We start from the raw sequence: 12,940 nt of genomic DNA, 5'->3' as shown, positions 1-12,940 counted from the left end.
CTGTATCACAGCCCACATTCATACACGGAAATCTAGGAGGGCTATTTCGGGAGCTTCACATAAAGGAGTGGATGTGAGACCTAACGTCCCTGAACACATGCTTCTGAAAATACTCTTTGGATGTTTACTATTAGTTGTTTATAAGGAAAAAGATAAAACAACCACGCCCCTCTCACTCAGCGGTCGGACCTTCAGCACCCTGGGCCATCACGATCTGAACATCACAGTGTTGACAAGTGGCCGAGTACTGTTGGTTCGCGTCTCTACAGAACAGGTGGGCCTTGCCCCTCGTCTCTCAGGAAGTTGTGTATACAGTAAGCGTAGACTGTGAGTACAGCCTGACAGCACAGAAATTTGGAAATAAAAGTTCATGTATCAAGGCAGCAAAATCATGATCATCTGGGGCCAGTTTGAGGCAAATGGTACTGTGCACGTGGCGGCTGAGACGATCCCTGTGTCAGTGCAGGGTGCTACTCGGCACCCAGTGTGCCCGAGGCACCTGGGGTGGTTTAAATTATGTTGAATCTGATTAAGGAGGAATGTGAACAGTTGAGAGGGGAAGTCATTAAAAAAAGGAAATCGACGTGGTAAGGGAGTTGGCAGTTCTGAGAAGTTTGCTTAGGAACAGTGGGTGCAGCTGCGCTGAGCAAACACGACCTCGCTCTTCCCAGTCTCAGTAAGAAAAGAAAGTCAACGTGCGTGGCAGGTTGAAAGTCGTTTCAACTGCATCCCTTAAAAAAGAAGGGAAGGTATCTGCACAATGTACTTTGCCTTTTAACAGCCTTCTTTTTGGCAGATGAGGAAACTGAGGGTCTTGAGGGTACACTTGGCACCTTTATAAGGGAATTAAATCAGGAAAGACCGTATATAAGCTCTTGAGGAGTGAATCCCCTGCAAAACATGTTACTTTTGAAACTGCAAGTACTTTCAACAAGCATATTTCCATTTCATTTTAGGTATTCTACATAAAAATCTAAATACCAGGGAAAGTCAGAGATAGCTATAACGTCAGGGGGTTAACTAGATAAGCGAAATACGACAAACACAAATAGCTTGGTGGACTTGATGTGACAGATGTCACTGGCACAGTCACCGTGCACAGCACAGAACTGAATGAGTTGTGCTCTCTGCTCAGAGTTTGTCCGCTGTCTGGTGGGGGGACCACCTGCTGAGGTAAGTGCTACCACAAACATCAGTGCAGGTGGCAGCGGAACGTCTCATTCAGACGTTCCGCCGTGTTTGCTGCAGCCCAGCATCTTGTACAGTTCCCGGCACATGGATGCGGCCAATGAATATTCATTGAATGAATAAATGTATTGGACGCATCACCTCACTGTGGAGGATGTGCACTTGGGCAGCTTTGAAAAAGAGTTGGAATTAAGTGGATTTAAAAAAAAAAGAAAGGTAGGGCAAGCCAGAAATGAACAAAGGAGGAAAGAGCACGACAAGGCTCCGGCACATGTCTTCATCCACTCGGGATGTTACCGAAGGCAAGTTCGTGTGCCTGCCGCTCCAAGAGGCCAAACAAACTGAAACATCGAAATCTGGAGCAGAGAAAGGTTTATTGCAGGGTTGAGCAAGGAGGACGGGGTGGCTCATGCCCAAGAAAACCCCGAACTCCCTGAAGGGTTTCAACAAAGCATATTTACAGATCAGATGAGGGAGGGGGTCACAGAGTGCATGATCAGCTCATGCAAAAATCTCTGATTGGTTGATGTGGAGGGAACAGGGCAGTCAACACTATCAACCCCTGGGCGAGGAAGGTCTGGGGGCTACGCCTTCTCGATCATCAAGTAATTTCTTCCCTTTAGTGATGGTTTTAAGCTTCTGAAAAACTCAGGAAATACACATGAGATACTATTATCCGGGTGCTTCAGAGAGGAGCTGCAGCAGAGCATACGGGGGAGGAGTCTGACCCTGGAAGGCCCCACAGGGTCCTGCTCCTTTACAGGGATCTGTATCTGAGCGCCTAGTAGGTGCCAACCATCACGCTGAGAATTTGAGGAAGAACAGCTTCGTCCTGGGGGGAACTTGGAGAAGGAAGCAGGGGCTAGATCTTGGAGAGATTTTAATGCCTTACCAGGAATCTTAACTTGATCCTGTAGGCAATGGGGGGAGCTCAAGTGCAGCTTTAAATTGCATTGTTCTAACTATCAAATGAGATGGAAAATGAAAAAAAAAAAAAAAAACCCAAATGAAAAAACAAAACTGCAGGCATACATCGTTTTATTGTGCCTCGCAGATACTGCATTTTTTACAAATTGAAGGTTTGGGCCGTGCAACAAGTGAGTCTATCAGCACCATTTTTCCAACAGTATTTGCTCACTTCATGTCTCTGTGTCACATTTTGGTAATTCTCAAAATATTTCAAACCCTTCACCAAAAAGATTATGACTTGCTGAAGGCTCAGTTGATGGTTAGCATTTTCTAGCAGTAAAATATTTTTTAATTAAGGTATGCACATTTTTTCATTTTTTTACTGAGGTACAGTCAGTTGACAGTGTGTCAATTTCTAGCATACATCATGTTTCAGTCATACATATGCATACAATCTTTTTTTTAATACACTGCTATTGCACACTTAGTAGAATACAGTATTAAATAAACATAACTTTTAGATTTACTGGGAAACCAAAAAATGTGTGCCTCGCTTTATTGAGGGACTGGCTTCATTGCGGCGATCCAGCACTGAAACTGCAGAAAAAGAATCTCCTAAGCGCAGGCATACTTTGTAAACAACAAAGTGTTACATAACTTGCCCAAGATCACAGAGGTAGCACATTATCAGAGCAGGAAGTTAAACCCCTCCCCTAACTATAAAACCCGTGCTTTCAACCTCTGTGCTCTCTGCTGCTGTGAAAGGAGGGAGAAGCAGAGGCAGAGAGACCCCTTCAGCAGGCAACTGCGGTCCTCCACACTAGAGGAGCAGGAGGTAAGGGATGGGGAGTGTGGTGACCTTGTGATGTTGGATGTCTAGGATGTTGACCCCTCTAGGAAGTCCGAGGAGGGCTAGCTGGCTGAGCGCTGTTGGGTCAGGGACTTCTGTGTGACACTGCAAACCTCAGTCTGCTCATCTGTAAATCGGGCTTGATCATCTTCTCAGGGTTGTTTGGAGGAGCAAAGAAGATAATGCATCTAAAACTAAGTGTGTAAATGATAAAGCGCTATACAAACCTAAGCTGTGCCACCCATCATTCCCCAAGGCCCCACAGCCCGGATGAGTGGTCCTCAAAGTCTGGCCCCAGACCAGCTGCATCCCATCACCTGGGAACATGTTAGAAATGCAGATTCTTGGCCCCTTCCCAGCCCTGCTGAATCCAAAACTCTGGGAGAGGGGCCCGACAATCTTTTTACGGCCCTCCAGGTGATGGGCATGCACGTTCAAGTTTGAGGCCCCCTGGCCAAGAGCCATCCCCCGTCTAGGATCTGGAACTCAGAAGTTTGGCGCCAAAAACAACTCCATCTGCTTTTCCCAAAGTAAAGACTGAAGAGCCTTAAAATAGGATTTGGGGAAGGACGCGGGGGTGGAGGGAGCCCCGCCCACTCCAGGGAGCCCCACCCACCCCTGCCATCGAGAGCGGGGCGGGGGAGGATCCGTGGGCTGAGGTGGTAGCCCCCAATGAGCAAATCATGGGAAGCCCAGGCACCGGCTACATTCTTTATCCTCCAGCAGGAGGTCTTAACTCCTCTGCAGAGCTCAGGGCTGCTGAAGGAGGTGAGGAGGGTGCAGGGGTGCAGGGGCCCAGGAACAAGGGAGTTGGGATACCAGGGCCAGGGGGTACAGTGGATCAGGAGAGAAGGGGAGTGGCTCGGGTGAGGGATGCTGGGGAGTGGCAGGGATTCAGGGACCAGGGGAGGGTCTAGGGGGGTCAGGTGTGCGGACCTGACCGAGGATCCCCAAGGGGTCACAGGGAGTCTGCATTGCAGAGGGTCTGGGGCACAGCGGGGTTCAGCGGACACCCCCACTTGAAAGGAAGCTGCACTTGCATCATTTCTCCTCCGGGGGCTGCTCCAGGAGGGCTCCTCTCCTGGACGCCCTGCCAGCTCCTCGCAATCTGGCCATTCTAAAGGCGACTCCAGGCACAGCGAAGACAGGAGTCTGTTCTGATGGGTGGTGCTAGGATTTGGATTGTGAAGTATTTTCCAGATCACTCTGGGTCCTGAATAAAATTTTATCTGATAAAACATTTTTCCTGCTTTAGAACAATTGAAAACCATTCTATTCCTACCCAAGCCACCTCTCTACGTCCAAGGACCCTGACTGGGCCCACACTTGATTTTGACCCGCAAGTGTTTTCAGTTGGGACCATCAAAAGGTGTTTTAAAAATCAGATAATTCGGCATAAAAATATAATTTCTGGTTTTTAACTTGCTCTAGTCCCACCCCCAACTCTCTAGTTCAGCAGTAGCCTTGAAAAATAACAGTCTGCCTTCCCAGTACCGGATGGAGCAGAACAGACCTGGAATTCTTTCCAAACGTCATTCCCAAAGAATTATCATTGTGTGACCTGTGCAGTAGTTCCCTGAAAGACCCACTCAGAATGTTTGTCTTTGTTTAAACTGATTCAAAGTTCATCCAGTGTAAAAGTCTCTCCCACCAGGATGGCCATAATAAAAACAAATCAATTTTAAAATAACAGGTGTTGGCAGGGATGTAGAGAAATTAGAACCCTCACATGTTGCTGGTGGGAATGAGAAATGGTGCCGGCGCTGTGAAAAAGTTGAGCAGTTTTCCAAAATGTTAAACAGAGTTACTGTACGATGCAGCCGTTCTCCTGGATGTAAACCCAAGAGAAATGAAAACATATGTCTGCATGAAAATTTGTACATGAATTTTCATAGCAGCATGATTCATAATAGCCAAAAAGTGGAAACAACCATATGGTCCATCAACATTAAATGGAGAAGCAAAATTCCATACAATGGAATATCATCCGGCTACAAAAAGAAATGAAGCTACAACATAGATGAACCTTAAAAACATCACGCTAAGTGCAAGAAACCAGACACAAAGCCCTCGTGTTGTAGGATTCTATTTATATGAAATGTCTGGAATTGGCACATCTGTAGAGACAGAAATTACATTATTGGTTCCCAGGGCTCGGGGGAAGGGGAAGGAAGGGTGTGACTCCTTAATGGGTATGGAGTGTCTCTTAGGGGTAACATTCTGAAGTTCGATAGTTGTACCATCTTGTAAATATAATAGAAGCTACTGTATTTTACACTTTTAAATGGTGGATTTTATGGTACGTAAATTATATCTTAAAAAATTTTATTAATTAGCAAATGTACAAGGAGGACTTTGCTGTGATGTTTGTTGTCTTACAGACCAAATTTCAGCTCCAAATTGCACTTTTGATACTGGCCTCCTGTAGTTGATGTGTGTTCTGCCCTTTCGCAGTAGAGAGCATAGAGCATAGATATTTACTCTGGATTTGACTGGAGAGAAAATAAGATCAGAGACTGGTTTTAAACCATCCCAGGAGCTGGCCCTCTGACGAGCTGTTGTCAGCTTGCTCGTGGTGGAACTTCACTGCTCCTGTACTTGGACTTGGAGGAGTTAGTAAGGGAACACCTTGAAAGTCTAAAAATAAAAGTCAGTTAAAAAATATTGGAAATTGACAAGTTACAATAAAAAAGCATGAAATGTGAAAACAGTTGGAAATTCTGTAACGACTGGGATATTGCTAAACAAATCAGTAAGGAAAAAGCCCAGTGGAAGAGGAAAAATGTATATACAAAGTTGATTCTTGAGAAAATCAATGGATGAGCCAATCAACAAAAATATACCATCTCTCAAGTAACTTAAAGATTACAAATGGAAACAAGAACAGGAAGTCATTTTTTGCCTCTCAAGTTAACACACAGTTTACAAAGAACCGTAAAACCAGTGATGATGAGCATCGTGAGTATTTTCCTGCATTTTTGGTGGGAACTACAAATTATGATGAATTCTCTGGAGGACTATTTGACAGAAGGTATCAGAAGAATGAAAAGTTACAGAAATGAAATCAGTATGTTCAAGCGTCAGAAACAACAGCTCAAGCTCTGGAATCAGATAAACCTAAGTTTGATTGCAGCTTTGCTGTTTACTAGCTGTGTCACTTTGGACAAGTCATTTAATATCTCCAAACCTCTGACACTGTAGCTGTAAAATGGAATTAATTATGGTACCTGCTTCCCAAGTTTCTCTGAGCATTTGTTTATCAAGACATTTGTAAAGCACTTGGTCGGTCACTGGCCGTTACTAAGCACTCAACAAATAGTCACTGTTTTATTGTCATTAAGAATCTATTCAAAGAACGTGTGCTGTTTACCAGTATTCTTTATACTAATGCAAATTAAAAGGATGCCTTAAAATGTGGAATGTTTAAATAAATCATCATTCATCTACATAATGGATTTCCACACAGATATTTAAAGTGTAATAAAATCTTTACTGACGTAGAAGAATGTTTACAGTATATTGCTAAGTGAACAAAAACATGCGAAAATACTAGAACATGAAACTGTATAAAAAGTCTTTACAAAGACTTCAATTACATAATTTAAACTGTTGAATGATCGTGTGTGTGATCATGTCAGAGAAAAGGTTCTTGCTTTGTGCAGGAAAGAATTTAAGAGCAAGACATAGTAAAATGAAAGCAAATTTATTTAGAGAGATACACACTCCATAGGCAGAGTGCAGGCTGTCTCAGAAGGCAAGAGTGAGCGACCAAGAGGTGCAGAGCTGATGGGTTTTACAGGCTCAGTAATTTCATATGCTAATGAGTAGGAGGATTATTCCAATTCTTTGCGGGGGGGGGGGGGGAAGGGGCAGGGATTTCCATGAACTGGGCCCTGCCTACTTCTTGACCTTTTATGGTCAGCCTAGGAACTGTCATGGCACCTGTGGTTATGCCATGAGGCTCAAGTTCTCCTCGAAGTAGAATCTTCCACCATCTTGGTCCTAACCAGTTTGTCCTGTCCTCAATTACTGTGTCATTCCTTCAGCAGTAGTGCCCTGCCCGCTTCCCTCCTGTTTCAATCAGATTCTAAGTGATTTTTTTCCTTTAAGTGATTTTATTTTTTGGATAGGCCTTGTTTTTTAAGGCCAGTTTAAGTTCACATCAAAACTGAGTTCCCATATGCACCCTGGCCCCTGACCCGCACAACCTCTGCCCCACTATCAACCTCCCCCAGTGAGTGGTACATTTGCTGCAATGGATGAGCCCACATGGACATGGACACATCATGCCTACCCGAAATCCATAGTGTTCATGAGGGTTCAACCACTGATCTTCTTACTGTCTTCATAATCTTGCCTTTTCCAGAAAGTCAGATTGTTGGAATCATACACTCTGCAGCCTTCTCAGAATGGTTTCTTTCACTTAGTAAAATGCATTGAAGTTTTCTCCTTCAGGTCTTTCTATGCCTTGATGGCTCACTTCCTTTTAGCACTGAATAATATTTCATTATCTGGATGGAACACAGTTTATTTATCCATTCACCTACTGTGAGACGTTTTGGTTGCTTCCATATTTTGGCAGTTACGAATAAAGCTGCTAGACAGGTTTTTGTGTAGACATAATTTTTCATGACTAATTTTTATAACAGATTTATTGAGATATAATTCACATATCATAAAATCTACCCATTTAAGGAATAGGATTCAATGATTTCGAGTATATTTATAGAGTCATGCAACCGTTACCACAATCAATTTTAGAACATTTTTGTAACTACACAAGAAACCCCATACCTATTAGTAGTCACTCCGCATCTCATCCACCCTGGCCTCAGGCAACCATTAATATACTTTCTGTCTATAGATTTGCCAGTTCTGGATATTTCTTACAATGTATGGTCTTTTGTGACTTCTTTCACGTAGCATAATATTTTCAAGGTGCATCATGTTGAAGCATGTATCAGTACTTCATTCCTTTTTATTGCTTTAATGAATATTCTTCATTGTATGGATAGACCACATTTTCCTTATTCATCAGTTGATGGACATTTGGGTTGATTTCACTTTTTTTGGCCACTGTGAATAATTCTGCTATGAACATTCACGGGCAAGCTCTTATGTGGACATATGTTGTCATGTCTCTTGGGTACATCCCTGGGAGTGGAATCGCTGGGCCATCTCTAACCTTTTGAGAAACTGTGAGATTGTTTGGCAAAGCAGCTGAACTAAACGCCAGCGAGGCATGAGGGCGCTAATCGCCCTACATCCTTACAGCGCCTGCTGTTATCTTTTTCAATAGAACCATCCTTGTCAGTGTAGTGACTTTTTTTCAAAGACATTTTATCCATTTCTCTGTTTTATGATGAATGACTATCATTTTTGTAATTGTGAGGGACGTGTTATATAAATAACCCATAAAAGTAAAAACCCCTCCGGGTGGGACTGCCGTGAGCGGCAGCAGCCAGGGAGTGCGGCTCCAGTCTGGGACATTGGGTGGGGCAAGCCAGACTGAAAGAGGCAACATTGGCCTGTTGGGGGCACTTGGGGGGGCGCTGTGATCTGCTGCCCCGGGCGTCTCCTGAGGCCCCAGCCTCTGACCCATTCCCTCATTTCGTTTCCACAACTCCAGGAAATGTCTTCAGGGACTGGCCCTCCCTGGCTGGATTTGGGGTTTGCCTCCTCATCACCCCAGTTTGGGGCTCACCTCACTGCTGCTTACCTGGTTGGCAGCGGGCAACACTGCTCATATGGAAGCGCTCCAGGGATATTTCAGGAAGATGCGGGAACTGATTTTGTTAAGGTCCTCTCATGGGCACATCACCCCCAGCAAAGCCAAAGCCCTCAATGGAAAGTCGAGGCTCAGAATGACTCCCTTGTCCCCAATAAGCCGAGGTTCAGTTTCATGTGGTGCATCTAAGTGATGCCAAGTACACTCGTGAGATCTGAACTGTGCTCCTGGGAGTATTGTATTAGTGGACAAATGACAGGAACTTTTTCCCTTTTTTGAGTGCAAACGTAGTGACTTGGTCATTGTGCACCCTCGTTACAGAATTCAAAACAAGGATAAGAATGACCGCCGTCACTGTGAACCAAGGACTTACCGCCTTTGGCGCTGCAAGCAGCTGACATACCCTCTCACCTCAGTGCCTTCCTTGTGGCTTGTTTCCTCACCTTCCAGAAAATTGCAGAAGCCATTTCTCATCCAGTCAGTCAGTTCTACAGTAATTAAGAAATCATTCTTGTATTAATCAAGTCTTTTTATTCTGTATTTTTGATGCTTTGACACCTTGGGGTCTTGCTGACCCCGGAGGGGCCGCCCCTCCAAGGTAGCTAATTCCCAGAGACAGCCAATGGCTGGGCTGCGCACAGGTGTTTCCTGTGCAAACCGACCAATCCAGAGCCCACACCCCCAGCCACCTCCCCTAAGGCTCTCACCCTCTGAGCCACTACCCACCTGGCTTCGTCACCCCCAGGCCAGGCACCAGACACCCAGGCACAGCATCCATGGCCCAGAGTCTGCTGAAATTTTTCACACCAGCCAGTCGCACGCCAGCTTACCCTGCAGCAAGCTCCTTCCGCTGGAAACCTTCCTAAAGGCGCTTGCCCGTGTTTTCCCCCTCACTCCCTCTGCCTCCAGCGGATCACGGTGCTGCCCCACGTGGCCCTACCTACTGAGCAAGGCCTCCTGTTTCCAGGGATCTGCGAGAATAACACACTTCTTCCTTCACAACAGTTACTGCCCCACTTGTACGGCATGCCATGCCAGTTACAACAAACCCTCACCCCTCTCCAAACCCTCCTGGAGACCCAGTCTAGAGCCCCTCCGGTCCGTGCTCCCCAGCAGCCTGCAGATGACTTCGTAAGCTCCTAACTCCCTGTACTAACTCTCTTTTTCCCTGGAAACCACTAGAGGGATTTTGTTTCCTACGGTTAACCCTGATGCTAAAGCCTCTAACCCCAGGCTGCACAGGTGGCCGGGAACAAAGACCCCACCGTCTGTCTGCCTCGAGCACCCATGCCCTCGACCAGGAAGCCCTGCTTTATTTACACCGGTGTTTGTGTCACCACCTACCATCTCAAGGGGTTTTCCTCTCTCTTGAAAGCACTTCCCCAACCACAGAATGTTGCACTGGTCCTTAGGTGACCTTCGTGGGCCAGCCTCCAGCTAAAGCTGTTGCCTGAGCAGGTGTTTTCCAATTCCTTAATCTGGATCATTTCCCGGCAGTGACCTGGGCTCCAGGTTAGGTTCTGATCTCTGGAGAAGAGGACTCGAAGGTGTCTATGAAGCCGAACTGAGTGTTCCTCCCATTTTGGAAAAGAACAAGGAATGACAGGGAATCCTGGGAAAACTTCCTGCCACCACTCAAGTCTTCAGAGAGGCGCTCTGGCTCCTGCTGAGGCTTGGGGTGGGGGGGATATTTCAAGTCAGAGCCCATCAGTCACTTCCACCTGCATGTTTCCTGCAAGTTCCTGCCCAATCTTGGCTCGTGGAGGCAACATCTCACATTATATAGGTGGATGGATCCCATAGCTTGTTCAGGTCATTTTCAGATAGTGAAAATACTCCAGTCTGGTCTAAGCCACATCTTTCTTCTTCTTTTTATCATCTCATATCCTACCTGAAGCGGCGCTCTTCCCCCAGTTCAGGCAGAACAGCAGCAGGAGGGGGGGCGATGGTGTGTCCTTCGGGGCATATTTTCCCTCCCCCTCCCCCCTCTGCCTTGCTGTGGCTGGTGCCTCCGGAGCTGGAGGAGAAGGGTGGGCAAAGGGAGAGGAGACTGCGAAGATAAGGGGGTTCTGTTGAATTCCTGTTGGAATAGCTGACGACTGGAATGTGCTAGGTGGTGGATGCTCAAAGGTTGGTCCTCACGTTAATTTCCTAGGGCTGCCATAGTGACGTGCCACAATCTGAGGGGCTTACATCAACAGAAATGTATTCTCTCACCCTCTGGAGGCCAGAAATCCAAAATCAAGATGTTGGCAGAGCCACGCTTCCTCTGAAGCCCCAAGGGAGGCTCCTTACTGGCTTCCTCCAGCTCCGGTTGGCGCCAGACTTCCTAGGCTCATGGCTGCATCAGTGCCACTGTGCCTCCGTCTTCACATGGCCTCCTCCTCTCTGTGCCCGTGTCCAGACTTCCCTCTGCTTATAAGGACACCAGTCACAGTGGAGTAGGAGCCCACCTGACTCCGGTGGGACCTCACCTTAACCAGTTACATTAGCTGCAACCCCCATTCCCAAAAAAAGCCACACTCACAGGTCCTGGGGGTTCAGATGCCAACGTGTTTGTGGTGGGTGGAGGCAATTCATCCCGAATGGCCCTCTTTCTCCTCTGTCTTTGGTGAGGTGCTCCTGTGGGCTCCTCAGGGATATCACCCTCTCCTCACAACCACCCTCATCACCACCTGGAGCCTCCTGGCCTGGGAGGTCCCTCCTTGTCTGACCTCTCCCAGCTTCTCTTCATCTCTGGCCCCAGGGCTTCACACTGCAGGTCCCCCTGCCCAGCAGCAAGCAGGATTTTTTCCAGGAAAGTTCTAATCTGGTTCCTTCCTTGGCCCCCTTGGTCCCTGGCTGCCACTCCCCCTTGTGCATCCAGGAGGGCTCCCAGAGAGCAGTGCCGTTTACCTGTGGCCTCGGCAGTTCAGAGGCCACACCTGCCTGCAGCAGGGTCGCTGCTCTCCTCTGGTCTGGCCATGCCGGACCGCACCGCAGCAGCTCAGGCCATGCTCAGCACCAAGTCAGACGCCAGAGTGGCCTGGCTGCCCTTCTCACCCCTCCCAGATTCCTCCTCCTGCACCCGCTCTGGTCTGGGATGGTGAGCCCACCTTCCCCTCTTTCCTCTGAAGTGGAGGAGCAGCACCGTAGCATCCTCCACGTCTGTGTAGGTGCTTTAGCCTTCTCTGGTCCATCTCCTCCGAATTTCTCGTCTTCTCTCATGTATGAGGAGGGTGGCGAGCCCAGGTCACCGGATTTGGCAGATTCAGGCATCCCGGGGAGGGGGGGTGTTCTAACACTTCTTTTCAGAATGTGCGAAACCCGTTGTCTTCGGTTCTGGGGGACTCGGGAAAACTCAGTGGACCAGACCAGTCTCATTTAGCATCCTGGATGATGCAGTGCCTGGTTCATAGTGATGCTCAGTAAATAACTGGCTTGGAAGTCCAAATTCCAGTGCCTGTGGTTCTGATGCTCTGTCATTTCATTTCATACTACATTTGCAGCCATGAGACTTCAGGAAACACTGTGGTCCTCCAAAGAATGTTCTACTAAAGACAAACTTCCAAGTTTTGACTCTTTCCACGTCTATTGCCACTGAACTTCGATAGATGGGGACTTGTACACAAGTACGTGATATAAGCAATCACAACCCTCTTCATTCAACTGTGTCCTCCAAGAAGGCTCTCCATCCACTTTATCTTACAGGGAACACCCCTACCCAGACAGTCTCTGCCCCTTTTCCCTTTCTAAGTGTGCTTCAGAGCAGTTCTGACTGCCTGAAATTAAATTAACTTATGGTTTGTTGTTTGTCTCTTCCGACTGGAATATAAGCATCCTTCAGCTCGCCGTTGTCTGCCAGGTCTCCCGCAGCGTCTAGGGTTCAGAAGAGGGTCTAGCACGTGGGAGGTGGAGTGGCTTGAAGGGCGCCCCCCCACCAAAAGATGTGCCCACTGGAAACTGTATGTGACCTTATTTGGGGAAAGTTCTTTGCTGATACAATTAAGTATCTTAGGATGACATCATCCTGAATTAAAGTGAGCCCTAAAAACAATGACAAGTGTCCTTACAAGGGAAGAAAAGGAAAGGAGACACAGACAAGAAGGCCATGTGAAGAGGGAGGCAGAGTTTGGAGGGATGTGACCACAAGCCAAGGGATGCCTGGAGCCACTGGAAGCCAGAAGAGCTAGGGAAGGGTCCATCCCTAGAGACTTCAAAGGGAGTGCAGCCCTGACAACACCCTGATTTTGGCCTTCTTGCCTCCAGAACAGTACAAGAATAAT

The sequence above is a fragment of the Camelus ferus genome, chromosome 2 (genome assembly GCF_009834535.1).
Source record: "Camelus ferus isolate YT-003-E chromosome 2, BCGSAC_Cfer_1.0, whole genome shotgun sequence".
Taxonomy (NCBI): domain Eukaryota; kingdom Metazoa; phylum Chordata; class Mammalia; order Artiodactyla; family Camelidae; genus Camelus; species Camelus ferus.
The sequence above is the reverse complement of the archived record's forward strand: the minus strand, read 5'-3'. Positions refer to the sequence as shown.